Source organism: Bombina bombina, chromosome 1, assembly GCF_027579735.1.
Source record: "Bombina bombina isolate aBomBom1 chromosome 1, aBomBom1.pri, whole genome shotgun sequence".
Lineage (NCBI taxonomy): Eukaryota > Metazoa > Chordata > Amphibia > Anura > Bombinatoridae > Bombina > Bombina bombina.
In genome coordinates this window covers 590,361,427-590,373,715 of record NC_069499.1, presented here as the reverse complement: position 1 = coordinate 590,373,715, position 12,289 = coordinate 590,361,427, and positions in this window count along the sequence as shown.

Sequence of the window (12,289 nt, the reverse complement as noted above, 5' to 3'; positions counted from 1 at the left end):
ATAATCTCTTTCAAATCTGGTCCAAATAATGTTTTACCTTTGAAAGGAATGTTAAGCAATTTTGTCTTGGAAGACACATCCGCTGACCAAGACTTTAGCCAAAGCGCTCTGCGCGCCACGATAGCAAACCCTGAATTTTTCGCCGCTAATCTAGCTAATTGCAAAGCGGCATCTAAAACAAAAAAGAGTTAGCCAATTAAGTGCTTGGACTCTGTCCATAACCTCCTCATACGAAGATTCTTTACTGAGCGACTTTTCTAGTTCCTCGAACCAGAAACACGCTGCCGTAGTGACAGGAACAATGCATGAAATTGTTTGTAGAAGGTAACCTTGCTGTACAAAAATCTTTTTAAGCAAACCCTCTAATTTTTTATCCATAGGATCTTTGAAAGCACAACTATCTTCGATAGGAATAGTAGTGCGTTTGTTTAGAGTAGAAACCGCCCCCTCGACCTTGGGGACTGTCTGCCATAAGTCCTTCCTGGGGTCGACTATAGGAAATAATTTCTTAAATATAGGGGGGGGAACAAAAAGGTATGCCGGGCTTTTCCCACTCTTTATTTACTATGTCCGCCACCCGCTTGGGTATAGGAAAAGCGTCGGGGGGGGCACCGGAACCTCTAGGAACTTGTCCATCTTACATAATTTCTCTGGAATGACCAAATTGTCACAATCATCCAGAGTAGATAACACCTCCTTAAGCAGTGCACGGAGATGTTCTAATTTAAATTTAAATGTCACAACATCAGGTTCAGCTTGATGAGAAATTTTTCCTGAATCTGAGATTTCTCCATCAGACAAAACCTCCCTCATGGCCCCTTGAGATTGGTGTGAGGGTATGTCAGAACAGTTATCATCAGCGCCCTCTTGCTCTTCAGTGTTTAAAACAGAGCAATCGCGCTTTCTCTGATAAGTAGGCATTTTGGATAAAAGATTTGCTATGGAGTTATCCATTACAGCCGTTAATTGTTGCATGGTAATAAGTATTGGCGCTCTAGATGTACTAGGGGCCTCCTGCGTGGGCAAAACTGGTGTAGACACAGTAGGGGATGATGTAGTATCATGTTTACTCCCCTCATTTGAGGAATCATCTTGGGCAATATCATTATCTGTGGCATTACTGTCCTTACTTTGTTTGGACACTATGGCACAATTATCACATAAATTTAAATGGGGAGACACATTGGCTTTCATACATATAGAACATAGCTTATCTGATGGTACAGACATGTTAAACAGGCTTAAACTTGTCAACAAAGCACAAAAAACGTTTTAAAATAAAACCGTTACTGTCTCTTTAAATTTCAAACTGAAAACACTTTATTACTGAATATGTGAAAAAGTATGAAGGAATTGTTCAAAAATTACCAAAATTTCACCACAGTGTCTTAAGGCATTAAAAGTATTGCACACCAAATTTCAGAGCTTTAACCCTTAAAATAACGGAACCGGAGCCGTTTTTAAATTTAACCCCTATACAGTCCCAGCTATATGCTTTGCTGAGACCCAACCAAGCCCAGAGGGGAATACGATACCAAATGACGCCTTCTAGAAGCTTTTTTAGTGATTCTTAGATCCTCACACATGCATCTGCATGCCTTGCTCTCCAAAAACAACTGCGCAGTAATGGCGCGAAAATGAGGCTCAGTCTATAACTAGAAAGGCCCCCAGACTAAAAAAGGTGTCCAACACAGTGCCTGCCATTTTTTAAACGTTCCCCAAGATTATAATGCCAATTATTAGCTAGAATCTGCATAATATGCCCCAATAAAGCAATCGTTTTAGCCCATAAAAATGTCTACCAGTTTTTAAGCCCTTTTTTAAGCCCTTTATTCTTTTATGTGTGACTAAGAAAATAGCTTACCGGTCCCCATGAGGGGAAATGACAGCCTTCCAGCATTACATGGTCTTGTTAGAAATATGGCTAGTCATACCTTAAGCAGAAAAGTCTGCTAACCGTTTCCCCCAACTGAAGTTACTTCATCTCAACAGTCCTGTGTGGAAACAGCAATCGATTTTAGTTACTGTCTGCTAAAATCATCTTCCTCTTACAAACAGAAATCTTCATCCTTTTCTGTTTCAGAGTAAATAGTACATACCAGCACTATTTTAAAATAACAAACACTTGATAGAAGAATAAAAACTACATTTAAACACCAAAAAACTCTTAACCATCTCCGTGGAGATGTTGCCTGTGCAACGGCAAAGAGAATGACTGGGGTGGGCGGAGCCTAGGAGGGATCATGTGACCAGCTTTGCTGGGACTCTTTGCCATTTCCTGTTGGGGAAGAGAATATCCCACAAGTAAGGATGACGCCGTGGACCGGACACACCAATGTTGGAGAAAGCAATGTTGACTTAGAAGTCATATCTGCATTCCAAGATTTAAGCCATAAAGCTCTTCTAGCTAAAATAGCTAAAGACATATACCTGACATCAATTCTAATGATATCAAAAATGGCATCACAAACAAAGTTATTAGCATGTTGAAGAAGTTTAACAATGCTATAAGCATTATGGTCTGACACTTGTTGTGCTAAAGCCTCCAACCAGAAAGTGGAAGCTGCAGCAACATAAGCCAAAGAAATAGCAGGTCTAAGAAGATTACCTGAACATAAATAAGCTCTCCTTAGAAAGGATTCAAGCTTCCTATCTAAAGGATCCTTAAAGGAAGTACTATCCGCCGTAGGAATAGTAGTACGTTTAGCAAGAGTAGAGATAGCCCCATCAACTTTGGGGATTTTTTCCCAAAACTCTAATCTATCAGATGGCAAAGGGTACAATTTCTTAAACCTTGGAGAAGGAGTAAATGAAGTACCCAGACTATTCCATTCCCTAGAAATTACTTCTGAAATAGCATCAGGAACTGGAAAAACTTCTGGAATAACTACATGAGGTTTAAAAAATGAATTTAAACGCTTAGTAGATTTAGTAGCAAGAGGACTAGACTCCTCCATATCTAATGCAATTAACACTTCTTTAAGTAAAGAACGAATAAACTCTTAAATAAATATGAAGATTTATCAGCGTCAATATCTGAGGCAGAATCTTCTGAACCAGATAGATCCTCATCAGAAACAGATAAGTCAGGGGGGCGGAGTTCGGCCGTGCAGGCAAATGGCCGCAGCGTGAATCAGCTCCGTGCTGGGGAAAAAGACCCAGGACTATATACCTGCAAGAATCGCCTTACAAAGTGGTACACAGGCAAAAAGGTGCAGGGTAGCGCTAATGAAAGCACAGAGCTCAATTTGTATATGGTATATCTATACTAATATGGTGATGTATAAAAAATATGTCTAAAAAAGATAATGACTATGTGAATCTTTAAAAATTTATTATACAATAATCGTATAATCATATAACAATAGTGCCGGCACTGATTAAAACAGTATAGTAAAAGGACATAAACATAAAATACATAAACAATGGGTGTTGATTTCAAGTAATATTGGCAAAGGATAAAAATGGCAAGAGAAAAAGTTAGCTTGCTAAGTATTTGGCAGCCTAAACTTCAAATGTGTCCGTATTGGATAATTCACAACTGTTCTCATATAGGGCACATTAAATTACCGTCTCTGCTATGTGTGGAGTTGTCCGTTGTTTTTATTAAGTCCCGTGACTTTGTGCAGAGTGATTCTCCTGGTGTAAGTAGAGCAAGTATTAGTGTAGAGAGCACGCTGGTAATTGTAATCCTTCAGTGCTTGCTGTGAGTGATCCTGTAGCGTCCTAGGGTAATGGCCACAGTGGCAGGTGTAAGGGTAGGTCCTGGGACCGAAGGTATTAGCTGGTTTCTGATGCTTTGTTTGACAGCTGTACCAAACGAGTCCTATTACCCTTGCAGTATCAGAGTCGGGAGTGTGCTTCAAACCCCAGATGTATTGCGGTAATCATAAGGTGGACACAAGCGGTAGGCAGATCATGGGCCGGTTAATTAAGCATATATCAGCCTCTGTGTATTGTGAGAGGGATATTGCACCGTACCTACTGTAACCACTTGAATCAGAGTAGAAGTTATATGCAGACGAGCAAATCTACGCGTTTCAGCCCGATAGGCCTTTATCAAGAAAGCTTTCTTGATAAAGGCCTATCGGGCTGAAACGCGTAGATTTGCTCGTCTGCATATAACTTCTACTCTGATTCAAGTGGTTACAGTAGGTACGGTGCAATATCCCTCTCACAATACACAGAGGCTGATATATGCTTAATTAACCGGCCCATGATCTGCCTACCGCTTGTGTCCACCTTATGATTACCGCAATACATCTGGGGTTTGAAGCACACTCCCGACTCTGATACTGCAAGGGTAATAGGACTCGTTTGGTACAGCTGTCAAACAAAGCATCAGAAACCAGCTAATACCTTCGGTCCCAGGACCTACCCTTACACCTGCCACTGTGGCCATTACCCTAGGACGCTACAGGATCACTCACAGCAAGCACTGAAGGATTACAATTACCAGCGTGCTCTCTACACTAATACTTGCTCTACTTACACCAGGAGAATCACTCTGCACAAAGTCACGGGACTTAATAAAAACAACGGACAACTCCACACATAGCAGAGACGGTAATTTAATGTGCCCTATATGAGAACAGTTGTGAATTATCCAATACGGACACATTTGAAGTTTAGGCTGCCAAATACTTAGCAAGCTAACTTTTTCTCTTGCCATTTTTATCCTTTGCCAATATTACTTGAAATCAACACCCATTGTTTATGTATTTTATGTTTATGTCCTTTTACTATACTGTTTTAATCAGTGCCGGCACTATTGTTATATGATTATACGATTATTGTATAATAAATTTTTAAAGATTCACATAGTCATTATCTTTTTTAGACATATTTTTTATACATCACCATATTAGTATAGATATACCATATACAAATTGAGCTCTGTGCTTTCATTAGCGCTACCCTGCACCTTTTTTCCATGTTTTCTCACATTAGCGTTTTGGAGATTCGCTAATGTTCTGGGTCAGCTACAGAGCCTGAGAGTGTTAGTATCTTTCACATTAACTTTTGCAAAGTGGTACACAGGCGCCTAAATATGTGGGGACACTAACCGCTATGGCATGAAGGCAATTTGACATGCGACTTAGCTAAAAACGGACCGTTACTTAGCCGCAAAGGAAAAACGACCGCCGCCATATTGGAAAGGGCCGTGTGCGAGCCATGCGGACGCAGATACCGGAGCCCATCTCAGACTCAGCTCATATATGGAGGTAAGCTGAAACAAATGAACCACAACACATAACGACCACACAGTGGGATAAAGGGCCATTTATGTTATATATTAGCACCGTCAGAAAAAGAAGTATAACGCCCACAAACTTAAAAGTTACCTCGAACGCATGCATGATTAAATGGGCCTCACTATGATAGGAGAGGAGGGCATAAAGCACCGATCCGAAGACATAAGACCCTGAATAGCATTAACGTAACATGGTGTGGAGTGTACAACCTGCTCTCAGTAAATCATCACAAATGCACACCACATCTGACCGTAAACCTTTAATGGGGCATCACTAACAACTTGAATTATTAATATCTCCTCCTCCAAACAATAACCCTGGGAAAGGGCATACAGGTCAGCTGAACACTCTCTATTACTTAAGTAAAACATGACAACTAAACGCTTGAATAAAGGGGAGAAGCTCACGAAAAGCCAGACCAACGTGCCAGTTTCTGTGAGCACATTCTTTCAACTGCCAGACACAGCAGCCAACCCTGCACATCAGACTGCAAATACTACTGAGATCCCTCATGATTTATCAAGCGCTGCAGAATTACAGATAGCTACCTCTTATATTACACAACTAAAACAAGACATTGCTAACCTGCCATCAAAAGAGGACTTTGCCTCACTAAAGGCATTAATAACCAAAGAGCTTACCTCCATGAGAACTGACAAACGCCTTAGGGTGCAGAGTAGAGGAAGTAGAAGACATGCAAACTACCATCTCTGAAATGGTGGGGAGCCTAGAAACACATGCCAACGTTCAATCCTCACAAATAGAGACAATGCAAGAAAGAATTGAGGATCTCGAAAACCGCAGTCGGCGGTCTAACTTAAGAGTAAGGGGTATACCAGAGTCAATAAAAAGCTCTGAACTTAGAGAATATATGCAGAACCTCTTTCACCATCTGATGGGGGACCCAGATATACCTGATATGGAACTGGAAAGAGTACATCGGGCTCTGCGCCCACCTCCACCAACTGGTGCACCCCCTAGGGATGTTATCCTTAAATTTCTGAGATTCACTGACAGGGAGGAAATCTGGTCCAAATCGAGACAACTGAGGAAAATAATGTATCTGGATCATACCCTACAAATTTACCCAGACCTATGCCCAAGCACTCTACAACGTAGAAGAGACGTCCGATTTATCACCACTGCACTACAAGAGAATGATATCAAGTATCGCTGGGGGTTTCCCTTTAGTTTGATGGTATCTAAGGAAGGCCAGATTCACACCTACAGAGGGCCTCAAGACCTGGAGTCCTTCTCTAAGGGCTTGGGCCTGTCAATCCAGCCGCCTCAACTATCTGAGAAGCCTCCTGACAAAACAGCTTCACCACCACATCTCTTGGCAGGGACACAATGGCACAAAGTTGCTTATAAGAAGAGGAAAGACAGACTGAACTCATGATGTATTATTGAAGGACTTAATTGTCTCCCAAGGTCCATGGTTGGGTGAGATTGGTGTAAAAATTACTTGTCATGCCTTTATTATCTGTTGTTGTTTATTTTAACTATAGGCATTCATTTGCTTGAACCGCCCACAAGGACAATTCTAGTGACTATACGAAGTAGTTATGTTATATATGTATAGTTTTAACCTGTCATAACCAGGCCATTCCCATTGTGCAAAAATATATGAACCATGTTACTATTACCCATTTATATCATCCTTTCAATGGATGTTAAATAATTCCACATCTGCCTGGGCCTAAGTACCCGGCTGACCCCACATCCTATTAGGATAACTGTTTTGCCGGAGGGACTATCCCTCAGCCGCTCCGGCGATGTGTTTACATGTTCTAATGTTTACTCGTTAACTTTTGTTTTTGTTGTTGTTACCCTTGATGTTTGTTTTTGTTTTACACATTGTGCTTACATAATCACACATACTCCTTCTAATACCTGCATACTGACTTATATGGTATTGCTTCTCACTCTGACAACTACTCCCCATTCTCAACAGTTGGACACTAGCCCCACTACCAAGCGACAGATCGTGATCATACTGACATATAATGGCTCCCAATAACGCGCAGTTGCACATCATAACAGTTAATGCTAAGGGCCTTAATTCCCCAAACAAAAGAAGTATAGCTATTAAGGATTTTAAAGATAACAAGGGGGATATCATAATGCTGCAGGAAACCCACTTCCTTCACAAGAAAGAACCCAAAACATTTAGATACAAGTTTGGAGAGGCATACTTCGCATCGAACCATAGTAAAACTAATGGGGTGGGAATCTTAATTAAACGGGGTATACCCTTTACTCTATTTAGCTTAACACGAGATCGAGAGGGCAGATATTTAATCTTGACTGGCAAACTCTATAACACAATAGTCACAATGGCCTGTGTATATGCCCCTAACACCCAGCAGGACATCTTTTTCAAACGCCTTTCGGATGCCATACTTGAGATTAAAAGGGGTCTACTGATACTAGGAGGGGATCTTAATGTCTCCCTCAACACAGCATTAGACACATCAACTGGGCTCTCCTCAACACCAAACCGGGTTCTTTATAGAATCAAACAACATATTAGAGACCTAGCAGTACACGACACCTGGAGGATACATCACCCGGTAGACCGCCAATATACCTTCTTCTCCTTTCCACACTCCCGATTTTCCCGCATAGACTACATCCTTTTAGACGTGTCCTGCTTGTCCATGGCAATAAGGTCAGCGATAATCCCCACAGGCTGGACGGATCACTCTATGGTGACCTGTTCTATTGAATGGCCTTCAGCCCCACACTCCACATTTCTTTGGAAATTAGACAATAATTTATTAGACCACCCACTGTACCAAGAAAAAATAGAGAATCGTCTGCAGGAATACTTTCAACTAAATGTAGCATCCATAGATGATTTTAGACTTATATGGGAGGCACATAAAAGCACACTTAGAGGGGATCTCATCAGCATACAGTCCCATAACCATAAACAACAGTGCACCGCACTACAGACCGCACTGAATAACATTACTATGACTGAGGAGAAACTTAAAAAAACACCGACAGACACAACATTGAAAAAGGATTTACAGACACAGAGGGAAATAGTTGGCACCCTTTTAGACAGAGACTGCAAACTACTTGCACTCAAACTACAACAAACTTATTATGACAGTGATAACAGATGTAGTAGATTGTTAGCACGCAAATTGAAATGACGGACTCACCGCTCATATATTATGTCTATCAGTGGACCAGGGAAAGGCATGGTATACTCTACTTCTAGCATATCAGAGACATTTCGCACATACTATGAGTCCCTCTACAACTTACCAACTGTTCCCCCTACTGACGCAACTAATATTAACCTCATAGAATCTTTCCTCAAGGACTTTGACATACCACAGATCACCCAGGAACAAAAAGAATCCCTTAATTCCCCCTTCAATATGAGAGAACTCCTATTGGCCATAAAAGACCTACCGACCGGAAAAACCCCTGGCCCAGACGGCTTCACTAACTACTACTATAAAAAATACAGTAAGATTCTAGCCCCACACATGCTGACCCTCTTTAACTCCATTTCCGGTAAAGAACCATTCCTTAGCAATTCCCTCGCTGCACACATAACACTAATCCCAAAGGAAGGTAAGGACCACTCGAGAGTCGAGAACTATAGACCGATATCACTATTGAACACCGACGTGAAAATATATGCCAAGCTGCTGGCGACCCGGTTGAACGCCTTACTCCCAAATTTAATCCACGCTGACCAGGTGGGCTTCGTTCCCACAAGGGAAGCCAAAGACAACACTGTACGAGCCCTTAATTTGATAGATTATGTTAATAACCGCGGTGTTCCGACTGTGGTAATATCCACGGATGCTGAAAAGGCGTTCGACCGGGTCAACTGGCAGTTCCTCCGGGTGGTCCTTATGAGAATGGGCCATGGCGAGACATTTGTAGATAGGGTATTTGCAATGTACCATTGTCCGACAGCTAGAATCCGGGTAAACGGATCTCTATCAGCCCCATTTGTGATATCTAACGGAACCAGGCAGGGATGTCCGCTGTCCCCGCTCCTGTTTGCCTGCGTAATAGAAATGCTTGCACTTAAGGTTAGACACACGGTAGACATTGAGGGAGTTGAGGTTAGGGGACATCAACATAAGATGCTTCTATATGCAGATGACGTGCTCTTTTTCTTGACGAACCCCAGACAATCTATACCAGGATTATTGAAACAGCTAGATGCATTTGGAAAGATTTCAAACTTTCTTATCAACCAGAATAAATCAGAAATCCTAAACATAAACATACCAGAAGGGGATTTAATACCTATCTCACGTATATGTACATTTAAGTGGCAAAAAAGCAAATTGAAATATCTAGGGATATTTTTAACCCCAAAGATTACCCAAATATTCGAGACAAATTTCCTACCACTTCAATCATCAATAGTATCCACCCTGTCTTCCTGGCGTAGAAGACCTCTATCCTGGATAGGCAGGATCAGTGCCATTAAGATGAGTATTCTGCCAAAAATATTATATATCATACAGACACTACCCATAGCCCTTCCACGCACTTTTCTTACGTCCCTGCAAACTAAAATATTTGAATTTATATGGAACAAACGACACGCACGGATCAATAGGAAAGACATGTATCAGACACTAGATAACGGGGGAATGGGGGTACCTGACCTCGTTGCATACTGGAAGGCCACACACTTACAGAGAATAGTGGACTGGTATACTAACTTTAACTTTAAAATCTGGGTTCGCCTCGAACATGACATAGCTGGTACATTGCACTTAGGCACAAGATGCTGGACACCATCAATTAATAGATCACCCCAGATATACGTCGCACACACAGTACAGGAGACCATGCTGATATGGGAAAAGATACTAGTAGAGCACCCCAACATCTCGTCCACTTACTCTCCCCTTACCTCTTTCATCTCTAATAAAGAATTCGCCCCTGGCCTAGTAGCAAAGATAAAAAATGACACACAACCGGACAGGGAATTGATGATGTGCCACCTGGGTACTGAAACTCAGTTGTTCCCTAGAACGGCCCTAACCGAACAAGGCTTTAATTGTTTCAGAGATTGGTATTTTTATATGCAGTGTTACAATTACCTGTCAGGACATCCGCATAAAAGGAATATGTTGAGGCCACTAACGACATTCGAGTCCCTATGCCATAAAGAATCTCCTACAAAACACACCTTATCAATGATTTATGCACTACTGAAACAAAATTCACCAGGTCACACCCCTCACTTCATCAACAGATGGGGGGAGGAATTGGGAATTCAGATATCACACATTGACGCCTCTAAGATATTTATAGCCATTAAGAGATCTGCCACATCTAGTAACCTCATTGAGTTAAACCTGAAAATTCTCCATAGATGGTATCTTACTCCATCAAGATGCCAGAAAATATTCAGAGAAGCCTCCAACCTCTGCTGGAGGTGCCATGATCAAATCGGCCATATGGCACATATCTGGTGGCTTTGCCCTAAAATAACCCCAATATGGGATGAAATCACAAAGGAAACATCAAAGTTACTAGATAAAGCCTTACCAGTAGACCCACTCTTGTGGCTGTTTCACATAGTCCCCAAAAAATTCACTTCAGAACAAACTAAATTATTTAACATAGCAAGTAACAGCATCAAGAAACTAATAGCCAAGAACTGGAAAAGTTCTATAATCCCGACCACTGCGCTATGGGTTCAGGAGTGCAATCGCACTATACAGCTAGAGGAATACCACTACCTTAAACAACGAAGGTTAGACAAGTACATACAGATTAAGATTTTATGGGAAGAATACTTGAGGAATAAGTTTGATACCAATAGGATATAAAACACCAAAACATATGACACTAGATACTGACAGAAGAGGTGGAAACTGACCTTGAGATACTGGAGGGGGAAAACATGAGGGACAACAGGAAGCACAATGTGTTGTTTATGTTTATTCGTTTAATATGTTACTATATGATTTATTGTTTATTACCTTTATCACTACATGCATATTTGTATACAGCATTGTACGTGTACAACCCACACAGCTGTAAAGCCATATTGAATTGTAACCCTAACAAAAGTGCATTTACGATGTATAACTTTCTTATCTGTAAAATAAAACTATTTTTGAAAAAAAAAAAAAAAAAAAAAAGAAACAGATAAGTCAGAATGATGGCGGTCACTTAAAAATTCATCTAAAATATGAGAAGTTTTAAAAGACCTTTTACGTTTACTGGAAGGAGGAATAACAGACAGAGCCTTCCTAATAGAATTAGAAACAAATTCTTTTACATTAACAGGGACATCCTGAACATTAGATGTTGAAGGAAAAACAACAGGTAAAGGATTATTACTAATGGAGACATTATCTGCGTTAGAAAGTTTATCATGACAACTAACACAAACTACAGCCGGAGGAACAGTTACCAAAAGTTTACAACAAATGCACTTAACTTTGGTAGAACCAGCATCAGGCAGCGTCTTTCCAGAAGTAGATTCTGATCCAGGGTCAGGTTGTGACATCTTGCAATATGTAATAGAAAAAACAACATATAAAGCAAAATTATCAAAATTCCTTAAATGACAGTTTCAGGAATGGGAAAAAATGCAAAATCAACAAGCCTCTAGCAACCAGAAGCAATGAAAAAGTCAGACTTAAATAATGTGAAAAAAAATGGAGACAAGTATGACGCCCACATTTTTTGGCGCCAAGAATGACGCCCACATTATTGGCGCCAAGTACAACGCCCATATTTTTTGGCGCCAAGTATGACGCCACATCCTCTGGCGCCGAAAACGACGCCCACATTTTTTGGCGCAAAAAAACGTCTGTAACACACATACGACAAAAAATGACGCAACCACGAACAAACTTCCGGCGTCAAACTATGGCGGCGGAAATGACAAAATTTTGCGCCAAAAAAGTTTGCGCCAAGAATGACGCAATAAATTGAAGCATTTTCTGCCCCCGCGAGCCTCACAGCCCGCAGGGAAAAAAGTCAATTGAAAATTTTTAAGGTAAGAAAAAAATATTTATTCATAT